At 49.0% G+C, this 14,444-nt stretch overlaps 1 protein-coding gene across 3 annotated transcripts in view; it reads right to left on the bottom strand.

The window, feature by feature from the left end:
* Positions 1-5,183, bottom strand: part of ST6GAL1 (ST6 beta-galactoside alpha-2,6-sialyltransferase 1) — a 46,081-nt gene extending 40,898 nt beyond the window's left edge. For 2 of the 3 annotated variants that reach the window (XM_032119319.1, XM_032119322.1), the window contains exon 1: positions 5,073-5,183. The gene's annotated coding sequence lies outside the window, so the exon portion shown is untranslated. Of the gene's footprint in view, positions 1-4,440; positions 4,532-5,072 lie in introns of those variants that run through there. The other variant, XM_032119320.1, reaches the window with a different exon arrangement.
* Between the last annotated feature and the right edge of the window lie 9,261 nt (positions 5,184-14,444).

Here is a 14,444-nt window from a genome sequence, read left to right as displayed (position 1 = left end):
GATGTCTTTTAGTCCCCAGGAGATCCATTTTAGAAAGCTGTCATTGCTGCACAACTGCTGTGGCATTTTCTATTGTCATTCCATCCCAGTGAGGGTCATCACATTCTCCCCACACACTTGGGACTCTGCTGGCACACACAGGGTACTTGTAGAAAATCCACTGAACACAATCAGGTTGATTGGAACCCCTTTGATTTCCTAATCAGCAAACACTGTACCACAAAGACACAAATGCATATTAAAAAATTAATCACTGCTGTAAACAACTTTTATTTTTCTGCAAAATTTTACAGCTGAAAATCCAAACTGCTGCAGCCACTGTAAGCAGAATGGATGCAACATTTATGAAGGGAGCATTAGCTTGTTCCCAGTTTCCATCAGCTCTGGGAGTCCCAGGCACAAGCTCTGTGACAAACACCCACCAGTGACCAGGGATCAGTATGGGATGTACAGCCAGACAGATTGGCATCCTGTGCTGGGTGCATTCAGGTTCTCCACTTCCTCAGCAGCACTGAGGTACCAGGAGCAGCTTTGCTTAGCTCATTTTCAGTAGCTGCCTGTTCCCAGAGCTAACACACATCAGGAGCACAGAGAAACGTTAGCAGAGTCTGGCACAGAGCTCTCTTCTGCCTGTACAGACACACTGTTCCCAGGCAAAGGGGTCTGGGGCACAGGAGGCAAGGTAGAAAAGCAGAGGCCTCCTGCACTTCAGCATCCTGTTGTTAGAAGGAGGGATATTATGTGCAAACAGACCTTTTTATTTCAGCTATTTATAGAAAAAGAAACAGCAAGATGCTGTGTTGCAGCTTTCTACATCAACCTCTGAGAGCAGAGGTTGCGAGAACTTGTGAGCAACAGACCACAACTAAACATTCAAGACCATTGGATGACTTTGTGGCAGAGCTCTTAATTTCAGACATCCCAAGCCAAGCACCCCAGGCAGTTTCCAAATTCTGCAGAGGGACCAGCAAACCCAAGCTAGGCAAAGGCTTGGAGCCTGGCTTGGAGCCTGCTGAGACAAAAAGCTACAGGAATGACCTCCTCTGCTCTGATTTCACAGACAGAGCTCCTGGACACTCATAGAAACAAATTATGTCCCATACCCAAGATCTGCACATGAACATGCTGCTGTACACACACTCCACCTGGAAGGACCTTTACCATGGCCCATGCTACTGGTACATGCTGGGAAGCACACGCACACCAGTACACACACTTCTCCTTGCTTCCCAGAGTCCTTCAAAGCAAAGAATCTATCCTGCAGAGCTGAAATCATAATGACAGGTAGAAATGGGCTTAAGTGCTGCTTTAAATCAGCCAAGTCACTGCTTTGCAGACACGGTTCTGGACTCTCCTTTTAATTATCATTCACTTCGTCATTCGGGGAATCAGCAGGAAAACTCACCTGCAAGTGGAAAAAGCAGATGTGCATTCACATTCAGTGCCATCAGTGACCCACAGGGAGAGATTTTACAGAAGCTTCAGGTTCACATCTCACTAAAGGCTGAGCTGCAGCACACATTCAGAAAGGCAATAAACCTTCATTTTTACCTAATAGCAAGTGGCTCAATCATATAAGATTTCCCAAGGTTTTTAATCACACAAGTGATTCGAGGATCTGATAACGATGATCCCTGCTGGCTCAACATCTAAGAGCACTTTATACAGAAAGCATCTCATTTCATCTCCTAGTTTTTTCAGCAGCACAATTGCAATTAAAAGAACATTCAAAGGAACCACTTGTATTTCACACTTCACTGACAAGCTACCCAGTCAAGCAGCACAGACTTCAAGCACATCTGAAGCCACCAGGAATGCTCTTCAAACACAAACATGTCCAGCAGCTGGGCCACCTTACCCTAGGAAGCAAAGTCTGTCCTTGGTGAAGCAGTTATAGTGAAAGCTCTAAAATGTAGGTCAGCATTCTAAGAAGGGCTATATGGTTAAGACAAAGCATCAGATTGATTCATAATGCTCTCTGATTGCTAATCCTGTGCAGAATTGTGATTTACATCACTCTTCCAAAATCTGAGGGCTATGGAAAAGGTCTGGATACTTTGTAAATGATCATCAAAACAATTCTGTCAGACCTTTTACACTGATCTTTATGAATGTTGAGTAGAGAACAGGAAAACAACATTTTCACCAGCAGCTGTGCACGCCACTGAACCTCTCCTGTGGAAAGGGACGAGGACCGTGACTCTGCAGCACCATTTCTGTCCTTCCAAAAACTGTCAATGCAACAGAGCAAGGGCGTGAGGAGAAGCACTGGCAGTCAAAGAACTTGAGTTCAAACATCTCCTCCACATCAGTCAGCTTGAGAGCAAAGGGAAACACAACCTGATCCATTACTATCCCCTGATTCCTCCAGCCCGGAGCAGGACAGGAGCTGGGTGAGACTGTGCTGCCCAAGTGCTCTGGTTAAGGTGTCTGTGTGGGCAGTGTTGGGGACACACCCCCTCGGCGCAGAGCTGCCCTTCAGTGCCTGCCTGTCCTCCGACAGAGGCCACAGGAACATAAGCCTCTGAATACACAGTAATCTGCTCCTGCAGCAGTTTCCCTTGCACCGCTGTCTCAAGGACAGTTAAGATTCAGAACATTACTGGCTGCATCTGCTCTGCCCTTCATTAGACCACCCCTGCCCATCTCATACTGGCACCTCTAATTCCTCTCGTGTATTCCCAGCTCCTGCAGGAAATGACTCTGCCAGCAGTCACTGCAAAACAAGGTTTAAGTAACTCACCTATTTTGTCCCTAGAAAACTAGGTCTCCGTGAACAATGATACACCTACATTTCCACTCTTTGGTTTTAACCAAGTTAAAGGGCACAAAACCAGCAGCCACCAGAGCAGGCAGCCTGCTCAAAGCCACATCAACAAATATTTTTGTGTCCAGGAATTAAGTTGATATGATCACATATTCCTCTTTCCTGAAACCTAACCTCACATTTGCTGTCAGCAGGAGACACATACACGCCAAACTGAGCACTGCAGCTCCAGTGATAATGTGGCAACTCACTAATGTGCTGATCTCAATTTTCAGGCCACGCACCACTTTTGCCAGAGGCACACGTTTCAGCAGAGGACCCCCCAATGTTCCCACAAACCCACAAAACACAACTCCTTCCACCGTACTTAGCTTACCTAAGAGAAGCAACCATTAAATGAGAAAAGAAAAGCAGCACATAGATTTATCTGGAGCCAAGCTGCAGCTTTGCATGGCTGTCCTGTCCCCAACACTGACAGAGCACACACCTTGGCACTACAGAGCTGCTCATCCCTGCAGCACCATCATCCAAACAATTTATCTGCTAAACCAGAAGAAAACAGATGATTTGTCTCGACTCAGCAGCTGCATCACCTCCAGAGCAGTCGCTTATGCCCAGGTGAGGCAGTCAGCTGCCCAGAGCAGAGCAGACCTGGAGATGGGCTGCCTGCCCGCTGAGATTCCCACATCAGCTGACTCCAAGCCCCCAAGCCTTCACCCTCCCACATCAAGAACTGCAGCTAACAGGAAAAGTCTGCCTCATTAGACACTCTTGGCCTCCATCCCAGGGGCCTTTTGGGGAAGATTTTTCCTGGTAATATTCTTCCTCTTGGGGAAGATTTAGCATCACTTTTATCTATATGAGCTCAGGTATTTAAAGCTCCACTTCAGCCTTCCCTGACACAGTGACCCAGGGCACTGTGATGAAACACAAGGGATGAGTGTTTGTTACCTTATTTTGTCCTGAACACCAGGAGATGAGGACAACTTTCCAGGATGCACAACCAAGGTCAGTACAATACTCAGTTTTTGCAGCAAAAGCTGAGGACAGAAAGCTGTCCCCTTCCCCCTCGGTAACACACCTTATGTACACTTCCCCCGTCCTGCTGGGGTCTCCTTCCACTGACTCCCCTCTGAGAGCAGGAGGATGATGCAGCCTTGCATCACAGCACTCCCATCTATTTAAAGTTATCCCAGCTCAGAAAAATTATTCCAGGTTAGCTACCAGTCTTTAGGCAAGTGCAGTCCTGTGAGTGTGCCACTAAAGAAGGAGTCACAGAGAGAGAGTTAGACTCATTCCTCACACATTAGTAGGCAGCTCTGGTTTCTCACTCCCTCACAGCCAAGAAAATCTCCTGCTACATCCAGCTGCTATCCCATGGCACCTTTCTCCTTGCAGATTATTTCTGTTTTGACACTGTCAGTGATTAGATCCAGTTGTGGCAAGCAGATATGGAAACAGCATAAAGCAGCAGCAGTTCCCACTCCTTCACCCCCTGGTCCCCATCCACTGCCCTGATTTACCGGGGGCTCATAAATGCAGGAACATAGACTTGCCCTGAAAGACTAGTACGCAGCAGCACAAAAAACACGCTACACATTATTTATTCTCTCTGCAGCCTGACCTGCTGTGTGCTATTAGAGACGAATATAGATACTTCTAAAATTACTCACATAGTAAATCCCTTGCTACGACTCGCGGGTCCCTGCGGGCTGACCCAGGCCAGCAGGGATCTGTCAAATTCAGGCGAGGGTGAGCACAAACCGGAGGAAGGCAGGAGCCGGGGTCTGCCTCATCCCCCGCCCATCCTCTCTCCCGCGGTGCCGCCACCGGGCGGGCTCCGCAGCCACCATGTGCTGCCAAAGCCCCGGCGGGGAGAGGAGTAGGAGCAGGGGTGGCAGGCAGCCCGGGCAGCCGCGGCCATACACATCTGCCGCTCTTAGAAGTTTATACTGATGGGGTTATAAACATAAATAATAAGAATTAACAGAAGTTACGCCGCAGCGGAGCTGGCGCTCGTCCGCCCCACGCTGCCCACCGGAGCCCACTCGCACCCGGCGGCCGCCTAACGCCGGAGCCGAGACCCCGAGGGCGGCGGGACCGGGCCGGGCGGGGCACGGCCCTTCCCGCCCTCCCGCGGCACCTGCGACCCCGCTGCCCCTCAGTCCTGGCTCACCGCCGACGCTCGGTCGCTCATTCACCGCCAGCCCGGCCCCGCTGCCCCTCGTTCACCGCCGGCCCTCCGTCGCTCACCGCCAGCCCGGCCCCGCTGCCCCTCACTCACCACCGACCCTCGGTCACTCACCGCCAGCCCCGCCTCGCCGACCCGCACTCGGCCCTCACTCACAGCCGCCGCCCGCCTTTGTTGCCGCCGCGGCCGAGGCATTTAAAGCGCTGAGGCGGGGGGAGGCGGGGGCCGCCGCGCGGGGGAGGTGCCGCCGCCAGCCCGGCTGCCTCGGCGGGCACGGGGCATCCTCCTCACCCTCCTCATCCTCCCGCCGCTCACGGCACAGCTGCGGAGAGGAGGAGCGGCTGCCCGGGAGCAGCAGCCCCCGAGCCGCCCCCCAGCACAGCCCGGGTGCTCCATCCGGGCTGCGGAGCGCAGCCCCAGCCGAAGGGGCTCGCTCGGTGCCGCACGCGGCTGGGGCAAAGTGCCCCACACCCTGCAGCACCCTCGGTGGCAGCCCCAGCGCCGGCCCTGTGCGCCCGGCTCGGGAGCTCTGTGTGGAAAAGCGCAAAAAAGCGATCGTACCCCGTTACAGACAGGGGCAGAGCCCCGCGCTGGCAGAGCTGCCATCTAACTCCATCACTATGGGCTCATTTCGAATATACACTGCAGATACATCAATACTTCATTAACGAGCCGCAGGCAGCTTCCCCCAGCACCTATTTCAGTGCTGCCCAGGGAGAGCCCTCCGGGCCATGGCTCCCTCAGGGCCCACCCTGCACCCCCAGGGATGCCCACACCGTGGAAAATGGGGTGCATGGCTAATGTCTGGCTGCAGCTGGCTTCAGCCTTTAACTCCTTTTGGCCTCTTCTCTGTCAAACAAAGTCACAAGCAGGGATCAGTGCATGCAATACGTTTTGCCAAGCTATGTACTAATCAGGCTCCAGGCAAAGTAACCTGATTATTGTGATCATAAAAGTTCAAACTCTGAGCTCTTGCCGTGCAAGCCAAAACAAAGGTCCTGCTTAAATCAGCGCCGGTCCCCACTGGGGCTGCAGAACACAGTACCACTGTACCTATCCTGGCTGCTGTGCTTCCAATGCTTAACTGGAAAGAGCAAGCAAAATGTATCTGGGGTTCATCCATGTTTTTCAAACTTGAAAGGAGTTGGCTTCTGGCGTGGGGTTATATCCTACAAGTTTGTGTCCAAAATCAGCATCTCACTACGCATTACTCCCACCTTGGCTGCAGATGATGTTCCCTCGCACAGTGCACCTCTCTGCTCCCTCTGGATGGAGCAAGGTCTTCACAAGGGCTTTCCAGCATCAGAGAACATGTAACACCTGCAGAGATACATAAAGTATTACAAAATAAACCCTCAGAAAATAAATATCCCACAGTGCTGTTGCAGCATTCAGGTTCCATTGCAACCCCGTGCACTCCCCGGGTACTCCCGTTATGGCTGGTACCAGTCTGAGCCAGGTGCTGGGGGGAGAGCTGACAGGGGAGAATTGTGGCTTTCATGTGCAATGCAGCCGTTTCCTGGTGCCTCTCCCTGGCTGCAGAGGGGCTGGATGGGATGTTCCCTGCAAGCAGTTTGATGCACTGCCCAGGAGAATCAGGGAGGCAGAGCCTGCTTGCCTGGACAAGGTGCAGGACTCGGGTTCTGGGTGGGTTTACACACCCTGTGCCCTTCAGAACCCTTAGCTGAGAGCGCTGCTCTTGGAGCATGAGCACTGGAGCTGGGGGTTCACAGCAGGCAGACACTTTCCTGGACAGGCAAAGTGGTTTAAGGCACTTTCTGGCCTTTAAAAGCTGGTTAAACCGTACATATGTGCTGAACCCGAAGGCAGATGAGTTCCTGTGGCTCTTTTGAGTAGGGACATAAGTGAGATGGGCAGCTGGCCAGCCCACACTTACCACTAATTGGGGTATGTTTATGTGGATATTTGCTCAGAAAGGTCTTAGCCTGGGCTGAGATCCTTCACTCAGCATCTTCTCAGTTCTTTTGCACTTAGACCGTGTGGAGGTAGGTACCTGCTGTCAGTGCAAGGAGCTGCACAAAAGCCTCCTGCCCTCCCCTTCAAGGCTCCAGGTCAGGAACACACGGGCTTGCTTTCTGCCTCTTCTCTCTACTCACTCCCTTCTCGCTGGTCCTTGGCTCAATTGCAGATTCCCCTTGTGCTGTGCTGCTTGCAGAAAGGAGCATAATTTAACAATTTTACCTGCCTGGATAGTACAAAAATCCTCAAACCACTGTAACACTCCCCCAACACACACACACACACACACACACATGAACTGCTCATCCCTCCCTTCTTGCTGTAATGAGGTTTCAGACCATAAGGGTACCTGAACAGGGACCACCCATAGTAGAGAAAACCTTTCCCCTAACTTTGGAAACTCTTACAAAATCTGCAGATAACCAAAAGCAGTGTGCTGGAGCCCAGGAGCCTCTGGGGGGTGAACCTCACCCACTCACCTTGCCATGCCCCCAGGCAAGCAGCACAGGAGACCACAGGGAGAGTGAGGGAGAGCATCCAAATTCCAGAGGGCTGTGCTGAGCTGTGCTGGCTTTCTCAGGCTCATGACTCCTACCTTCCAGCAGAGCTTCTTTCTGGAGAACAAAGCTGGCATCAGCATCTTCATCCAAGTAATTTTTTCCTATGTTGCAGAACAAGCAGTTCAGGGGAAAGTGCTGGGAGTCATAGTCACCCCTCTCGATTTGTCACTCTAAAGAGATGGGCAGAGTCAGAAGAAGAACAGCATATAAAGGTGGCTTTTGTCCAAGCATCCTCTTGTCCTGTCCCAGCCACATCCCAGGCCAGTTCCAGGACTCCTGTACCACCCCCGGCATTGGCAGCTGCTGCTGCAGGTCCCAGCACTAGTGATTTTCTGGGCTGTATGTGTGTGACTTCTACTCATGACTGAATCAGTGGGGAAGGGGCACACTTACCTGTGCAGTGCTAGAAACATCATAGACCAGCACTCAATGAAGTGATTAATATTTATGCTCTGTGCCTGCTAATATTAGAAGTTCAAGAACAATACATAATGCTTTTATGGGGGTTTTAAACAGAATCTTCCTCAAAGACTCCTTCCTTTACCAAGAGGTCTGTAAAGGTGAGTTTGAGTGGCTCTTACATGAAAAAATATTTTGTCACATCTTCAATTCCTTAGCTCTTTGCTTAAAGCTCTAATAGCTTTAGGATAAAAAGTTGTCACTTCCTCAATTGCCTGACCTGACTGTCCTTGAACTGCAGGGAAGCCACACATGCTGGGCAGAGTGGCTGCAGGGAAGTCCCAGCGTGCTCAGGATGTGCATGAATAGCTTCACCCTGTGCAATGGCAGAAATTTTCTCCAGAAGCTTCTGGCTTAAGCACAATGAAACCAGCTAACAAAAAACACTGAAATTTATCTTAACACCCCACATTGTCCTTCCTTGCTGCCAAAACCTACATTCTTGACAGAGGTTTGTCTAACCTGGTCTTATAAACATCTGTTCAGGGAGATATGCCAACCTGTATCTTTTCCAGTCCTTATTTATCCTGCAGTTGGAAAGTTCCTCTCAATGTCTTTTCAAAAATATTATTGTAATTTTCCCCTATCCCCAGTGGGAGACCGATTTGCTTCTTTACTCTGTGGTAGTCTTTTATTCACTTAAAGGCTTAACTTGTCTCCCTAGTCCTCCTTCCTCATTAACCAATGCCAGTTCACTCCACCTGTTCTCACAGGTTATGTTTCCAAGTCCTCCAGTCTTCCTTGCTGCCCATCTCTGGTTCTTCCCCAGTCAGGTTTTATCTTTTGGCATCTATCCTGAAGCCTGCCCTGAGCAGGGGGAAAGTTTTGCATGGTATGTACAAGTGCACTTTTGTCTGTATTCTTCATTTCATTTATTCTTCTCATAGTGGGAGTGTTGTTAGAGGCTTGTGTTCAGCTTGCTGTGCTCTGCACTGACCAAGGAATTTTTGGTAAGACCAATGCCCTCCAGCCCCTGGCCAGGCTCCTCAGGCAGCAGCAGCAGCCAGACACCTCCTCAGAGAGGGACGCTGAGCAGAGAGGAGCACGATGCCACTTAGCCCTCTTGGCTCCTGCACATGCTTTTCCTCCTGGCCCATTTATGATCCTTGGATTCTTACACAGGCAGGATGAGTATTGTTTTCTGAATCCCCATGGGTGCACTTTCCAGGCAAAAGTGAAGAAAACAAGAGTTAGACCACGGTGTTTCATCCCTTGGCCTGTTCCAGTCTCCTGGGACTAAGCAAGTCCACCAGAGCCTGTGATTCATTATGCCTGTGTTGTATTTCTCTCTTTGGTTGGGATGTTGCTATTCAATAAAAACATGACACATTTAACTATGGCAGAAACAGCACACCCCAGGCAGCAGGAGCAAGGAGAAGGGAGGATGTATAATCCATGCTGGCACACATGCAGCATATACACACAGCAACAATTAGGCAGGTTCAATTGTCTCAGATCGCAGTTGCAGACATTACAAATGCAAGTCTACACACAGCCCAAGCTAAAACAGACACATCCCATCTTTTTGGCTTGAAAATTCTGTGTCACAGAGTTGCCTCCCATGGAAGAAAGCAAAATCTCACTCTGAGCTAGGATTCTGCTTGCAAATGAATGGGTCAGCACAAATCCCAGCAGCCTGTGGGCCATGGTATCTTCTCCAATTCTACCAGCACAAGCACAGAGTTTAGGATGGCACAGCAGCTCATCCTCCCTTCATCTGTCAGAGGAGGGAGAAGGGGCCAGACCCTGAGCCAGGATGTGGCTCACCAGGGATGGCCCTGTGCTCAGCTCCCTGTCAGAGCAGCCCAGGTTTGTCTCTGTGCACAGCCGTGTGGTCAGGGCAGTGAGGAAGGGTGTGAGGCTAAGTACACAGCACATCTTAAACACAGCAGTCACTCTTTGCTCTGCCCAGGCACTGCATTTACCAGGGCCTGGCAGGGTGTTGGATTCTTTGCACAATCCGGCCCCTGCCCAGCAGAATGAGTGAAACCCAGTGTGGCAGGTCACGGCAGCTGGGCCTTTCTCAGATGTGGTTTTTGGTCACGGGGGTTGACCACGTTGCTCCTCTACCTCTGGGGCCCCAGGCCGTGCTCTGGGCACAGCACAACCCCATGTACACTGTTTTATAACCTCCCAGGGCTGTGATTATTATTTTACAGCAGTGGGGCAGAACAGCATATGCACAGACACAGATAACATAGCCCCACTCACCACCCACTTCCTCCCATGCTGGCACTGGAGGAGGTTGCTCTGGAGCCAGATCATGAGATGCCAATGAGAAAAAAGCACACTGCTCCCTTTGCTGTTATGCTCCACCCAAGGTAAAAATAAACTGCAGGTAGAATTTTCTTTGTTTCCTTCATATGGTCGAGAAGATTCAAGTCCAAACAATGAAGACCTAGAATGATTCCTGCAACCAGTATCCATGATTATGTACATTGCTGATGTCTTCAGCTCTTTGAGAGTATAAAGTGGGGAAGAAAACGGCATTGAGAGTTATTTAGGTAAGAGAAGAAATCATATCTTTTTAAGCTTACTAGAATCAGATTACGAGTGATGTTTTTCCCCTCACCCTTGCACATTATCTTGATCACAGTTAGAAAAAGAAAAAGAGGGGGCATGTTAGCCTTTCTACAAAGAAAATAAGGAAATCCTTTTCTGCGGATCATGGAGGTTACACAACAGCAGCAGGGAGAACTTGAGGCCGTTGCTGTTGCCACAGAACCCGCTGTCCTCCAAAGACCAATTTGTAGACTGGTTAAGTTCTGAATGTAACTGAAACATCTTTAAATTACTGCCTGAACATCTAAGGTAACGTCCTAATTATGGAAGAAAGTCCAGTGTCACCTACCCTGTGAGCCATATCCCACTAAGGCAGCAGCAGGAAGCAACTGGGATTTCCCAGGCAAAGCTGTTACCAGCAGAAAGGGATGGGGAGTACTAGTAATTTTTCACTAACTCATTTCCTGGAGGTAAGGCTGCTGCATCCACATCAGTGCTCTGGAGGAGGATATCTTCTTTGGAGCACAGCCAACAGTCTGGGAGGTCAAGAGATGAGCAAGAGAAATTTCCTTGGACAAGAACAGAGTTCCCCAATCCAGGGTCTTGGTCAAGAGGAGCCCTCATGCAGAGTCTTGTTTCTTTCTCCTGGATGCTTTTTTCTTCAGGCTGGCAGGAAGAGTGCAGTTGACTGCAGCCACTCCATGGTCAGTGTTCATTCCTGACAGTCAGCAGAGGCCAGTGCCCATCCTTGAAAAACCTGGCTGCAGAAGAGCTGCCCTTCCTTCTAGAGATGCAGACTGCAGCTGTCACAGCCAAGACATGACCATCAGCCGTCCCCAGTCAGCCTTCGGTTGAAGACAGTCCCAAAACTTTGCTTACTTTGTGGTAATCCAGCTTCAGACAGCTTTGGATTATCCCCCTGGCCCAGCTCTGAGAGCAGCAGTTTGCTTCTCCACAAAGCCAGCCCACATCTGCCTGACTTTGCACTTAAGTGCAAAGAGCTTTCACAGGCTCTGTTCTCTTGCTCTCTGGGGTCTCTGAAGTGTTTGGGTTTGTGTTTTGGCACTTTTATTTTAATTTTTTTTTTTTGGAGGGGGGGGGGCGGGTAGAGGTGGAAAAAGGAATGACTGGGGAGGCAACAGCCTTCCCCATGAAGGTGAACTGCACATCCCTGAAATAGTAACACACCAAACCCTTCTTCTCTCCTGTCTCTACTGTAAACCATCACAGATCAAAGACAGAAGCACATCTGACATGGTCACAGTGCCCTGAAGTTGTGCAGGGTCTTTCTTTTGTTGTCCAGAGGAATATTCTGAACCACAAGTTGCTTTTACAGGAGTATTATAATTTTGCCCCCTGTGAAATGCAAACAATCCACATGGCTCAAAAATCCAATGAACTTAATCTGGGGCTGGCTGAGTTATCCTGTTTGATTGCCATTCTATAGTAATTAGACTGAGAACAATAAACCATTTCATTATAAGGCAGTCCAGAGTCAGACCCTGAAAAAACACTTCAGCCACTCTGGTCAGCACCTGCCATTAGTGGTAACAGAATGTTTTAATGAAAACCAAAAACTCCAACATGAAAACCACTCAATTCAAAGTGCTTTTATTGATGGAATGTAATAAAATAGTTTTCTTACATTTGTTAGGGGAAAAAAAAACCCACCCGAAACACTCAACAAAAGGTTAGTTAATTGGAAAAATAAATTCAAAAAAACATTTTAAAGTAGTTCTCATCAGGACACCCAACTCCTCAGAATCCTGGACAGATGCAACATCTCCTACAGAGATGTTTCTGCCCAGCCCAGAATTAAGCAACAGCGTATCCAGACTCCCTATTTCATAGCCCATCTGGTGTATGTTTGTGGGGAGTTGCAGAATTAGGAGCTTATCTGAGCTGAACTCAGATACAGTAGGTCTAAGAAACCTTTAAAGATGCATCAAAACAGCACACACTGAACAGAGAAAGGTGGCCTTGGCAGAAACCAACATTTTCAGTGTCATGTGGACCGTGGAGTGTGTTTGTACCCACCATGTGATCCCAATGTACGCAGGGAATGCTTTGGGTTGGGCCAGAGATTCTGGGCTGTGCTTACCAGAGGGTACCACTTCTCACAGTTCCTGCCTGTCCCTGGCAAAGAGAGGCAGCGATGAGGGGCCCTGCACAGGCTCCATCCACACTTCTGCAGGGTGTTCTCATCTGATTGATGGAGTTGTCTGACTCACTACAGCAGGCCTGAAATTAAAGGATGTATTAGGCAAAATTTAAGAAATTATTACGTACCTTCCTTTTTAGTGAACTCATGATAAGCCAACTCATGTCCAAACATATGCCATTCCTGCCTGCTTCTCCAAACTCTACATTACCCCTTCTTTCCTTTAAATCCAGAACTGTGCTTTGAATTGATGAAAGCACAACATTTCTTCCTGAAGTGATCAGCTACCTGACATTGAGCAATGCTGAGCTGGAAAGGGAATGGCTTTGCACCACCCCTAGCAGGGAGGCAGCAGGATATTTTTGCCATGTATCACTCACATTAAAAGTTTGCAGTTTCCCCTTGGTTCTCCCGGGTATAGTTTTATTGTCATACATGTACCTGCATTCTTAATACACTCTATACCTTCAGATCCTGAACTCATCATCCTGAGATATGCAAAATAAATAACTGCATTTTCAAGTCACAAATATGGAAGTTCAGGGACTGATTTTAAAGCCCTTACCCTGTTGATCCACACTCCTGTGGGAAAGAAGCTCCACCCCACAGTCCCAGCAAGATGTTGCTTAACACTGCAATGTGCAGATTCTGCATTTCTAAGATTTCCAGAGAACTGCCTGGGGTAGTGAGAGGTATTTGGGTTCTCATTTTGTGACAGTTCATTGGAAATTCAAGTGTACTTCCTCCTGATTCTGGAGCCTGCTATTCAGGGGATTTTAAAATCAACAAATAAAATTATTTTGCATTCAGTCTTGATGCAGGTTTCCTGAAGGAGTGCAAGAGAAGGTTATTGTAAGGGTGCTGTAAATGCTGATTACAGCATGTCCTGTGCCCATGCTTTGAATCCTTGTTTGAGAAAAGACAATAGGGGAGGCAAGGTATCCAACAGGATGCAGCTATCTGGTGTGCTGACTTTTTAAACTACGTCCAAAATAGGCTTTAAAAGAGCTCACACAGCACCTACTTCAGCAGTGCCTGAAAAGGCACTTTCCAGGAATGACAATGCTTGTGATACTTGGTTGCATTTGTAGCATCACAGCAAAATTTACTCCAAATGAGCCCTGATGTGACAAACTGGGGACTGGGACTGTGCTCACTCTGAGCCACATAGCTTCATGACTTAATAAAATATCTAGAATTTCTTCTACTAGAAGCATAGCATTGAGATTGTCAGGAAAGCTTGTCAGTCCATTACTATAATTTAACATTAAGATGCATTTTTGGGGGGATGATTTCCAAAATACTCTCAGGGGAAATGTCTGTCACTGCTCCAGTGACTGGCCACCACATGACTCCTGTGTATCAGACCACTCCATGCGGCCACGGTCCTGCTTGCCTCCTGTCACAGGAATGAGACCTAAGCCCACCAACAGCCACCTCCCCCGCGGTGTCCACTGCCTGCATGGTGCCAATTAGGAATGAAAGAGAATTGGCAGTGGATTTACACAAGGCAGAGGCATCCCCCGAGCCAATGGCTGCTCCTTTCCAGCCTCTTCCCAGAAGCAGATGGAATCTAATGTTTGTCTCGATAGCATTTCGATGCTGCAGCATCACCAGCCAGTTTGGGTATTGCGCTGCCCTGGCTGGTGCCACAGGAGCAGCTCAGCCCTGCTATTCTCCTACACCAGCAAGAACAGGCTCCTCTCTGCTGCCAGGACTGCCCCTCCTGCCCACTGCTCCCAGAAAATTCCCCAGCACTGCCACTTGTATGACAAGGATAATTAAAGTTTTCTCTCTTTAAAATTCACAGCATGCATGCTGTTT

Source organism: Corvus moneduloides, chromosome 10 (genome assembly GCF_009650955.1).
Source record: "Corvus moneduloides isolate bCorMon1 chromosome 10, bCorMon1.pri, whole genome shotgun sequence".
NCBI lineage: Eukaryota > Metazoa > Chordata > Aves > Passeriformes > Corvidae > Corvus > Corvus moneduloides.
Note: the sequence above shows the minus strand (reverse complement) of the source record. Positions and strands in the feature narration are given on the sequence as shown.